At 37.9% G+C, this 2548-nt stretch overlaps 1 pseudogene; it reads left to right on the top strand.

Moving 5' to 3' along the window:
• Window positions 1-2078: 2078 nt before the first annotated feature.
• Window positions 2079-2192, top strand: LOC112482912 (annotated as a pseudogene).
• Window positions 2193-2548: the final 356 nt, after the last annotated feature.

Consider the following 2548-nt stretch of genomic DNA (forward strand, 5'->3'; position numbering starts at 1 on the left):
TGTGCATCACAATCAATCACACTGTATTTATGCTCCACAGTTTCTTAATTTAGTAAAACATTGTTTTTACAGTGCTTGGCTCCACCTAAATTTATTATAAAAATATTAATACCACCATAAAAACAATTTTATCTCTAATGTTAAATTACATCTGAATTTATAACATTTACAATAATAAGTTGAAATTCTTAAATGTGAGCTTGTAAAAGCTTATGATTCTATGAAGCAGATGAGAAAACACAAATGTTGGAATTAATTGACTTCTTTTTAAAGGTTCCGATGACATGGATATGAATCTATCGTCACTTAACTGTTTGTGAGGTTCTTCTGAAAATGACATCAACATATGAGTAGCCAGCATATGAGTAGCATACTTTTCAGAAGTAAATAAGAAAATTTGAGATTAAAAATGAGCAAAATTAACTTGGAATAATAGTTATCTAATCTAAACGAAAAGTTATAATTGACAGAGCAATGTGTAAAAGCACCTTCTACCACTGCGGGTGTTAGGTCATCGTCCATCATCCTTGGGCATGGTCTTCTTAAAATAACTACTGCTTTTTGAAGCAAATGCTGATGCTTCTTCATGGGATTTGTATACTCCAGTTTTCACGTATCAGGAATATTACTGTGTACTCTACAGTAGGCCCATAGTAGGTGATAAACGTTAACAAACATTTGGGAGCAGGTTACACATTCATCACCAACTTTGTTAAGAAGCAGAATTTTATTACTTAATTTTGCATTAAATATAGACTGTCATATTTTGTAGATTTTTGCTAGCAAACGAGTTTATCAAAAACAAATGGCCGTAGCCATTTAATCATACAATACTTGAAAAGAGTATTCAGACTCCTTCCTACGTTCCCCATGGCAGGACAGCTCAGCTCTTACTTCCTACACATTTATGTATGCCTATCCCATAATTTCTTATATTTCCCAATGACCACACTGACTGACAGCCTGGCGGCTTCACACATTTTGCAGGCCATGACGTAGACCACTGTACGGCAGCTCGGTACCCACTACGCCTAGATAAATTTCCCACCGCCATCTGAAACTAGATGGTGTTAGCTGTCCCTGGCCAGTTGTATCTGAGCAAATTTTCTTTTATCAACAAACACCCTACAAGTATGTCCTCAAAGAGAACTGCTAGTTAGAGTACATCAGGATATGAGTTATTGCTGGTCACCTTTCAGATTAACGGCCTGCTGAAATGAGAATTCTGTTCACTGTATGTGTGCATCGCAAACTTCTAAAGAGTTTGGTAGATGCTGGAGGTTTACCAACACCATCTTGGCTTATTCTAATACGCTTATTAATAATAATAGTTTAGTTAAAAATGAAAAATCAATAACAAATGATAAACCAATCAGGATACTAGCAGAACAATCCCATACTGGAACCGATGCAGGAATACTGCGATCATCACCCCAGCGATGGCGAACTCTGTGCTGGCTGTCGTCATCTGAACCCTCGTATCAACATCAGAAGTGGGACAGGCAAACACTGTGTGCCTATTGAGTGATGCGATCTCGCTTATGAAATATTGCTGTTAAAAATGCAAAATTAACCTGCATCTAATCAAGCTAGCAGGCGGTTCCAAGAGATGCAATGACACATTAATCAACAGCTCAAGAAAGCAAACAGATAAATCCAGAATATGTTCTATGGGACAAGCAACTGGATTTCTTCAAAGAGTAAGTGGCCCTAAAAAAATAAAAGGAAGAGGGGACAGGGGAGCTGCTCTTGAGTGAAAGAGACTTGGGAGACGTAATAGTAAATATGACGTCAGACCTCGTTTAGATCCTGGATTGAAGGATTTAATGATTAAAAAAAATTTTTTTTGAGACAAATGAGATGGAATTATTGTTACCTTTGGTGTGATAGTGTTCTCGAGTTATGAAAGAAATATTTTTACAAATTGCCACTGAACTATATAATGATGAAATAACATGCTTTCTGAGATTTGCTTTGAAATACCTCAGCAGGATGTGGTTCCATAGTGTAGCGGTTAGCATGTCTGCTTTACACGCAGAAGGTCCTGGGTTCGCGCCCCAGTGGAGCCACAGTCCATGGTCTACAGCCATGCCACCCTGAACGAGCCGGATCCCATCTGATCTTGGAAGCTAAGCAGGGTCGGGCCTGGTTAGTACTTGGAGACAACCCAGGAAGACCAGGTGCTGCAGGCATAAAAAAAACAAAAAAAATCAGCAAAGAAAATACGATAGATAAATGAAGCTACTGTAGCACAATCAAGATAAGCCTGAGTGCTGGGTGTATGAGGGTTTACTATACAGTCTTTCCCTCTGATGTGTATTGTACATTTTTCAGTTAAAATTTACATTAAAAATGTTGGATGAGGCAGGGCTAAGAATGGAGCCATGAAAGGTATGTTTCAAGCCCTTCCTCTGTTTTTCAATCTGTTAATCGATACTGCCTGAGACTCCACCTAAGTGATTTTATCAGTTTCTATTTTTATCACCTACTGAACGCTGTGGAAACCACATGTTCTTCATGTTCTTCTTACTACAATTATAGTTCAAAT

This window comes from Pteropus alecto, unplaced genomic scaffold (assembly GCF_000325575.1).
Source record: "Pteropus alecto unplaced genomic scaffold, ASM32557v1 scaffold16, whole genome shotgun sequence".
Taxonomy (NCBI): Eukaryota; Metazoa; Chordata; class Mammalia; order Chiroptera; family Pteropodidae; genus Pteropus; species Pteropus alecto.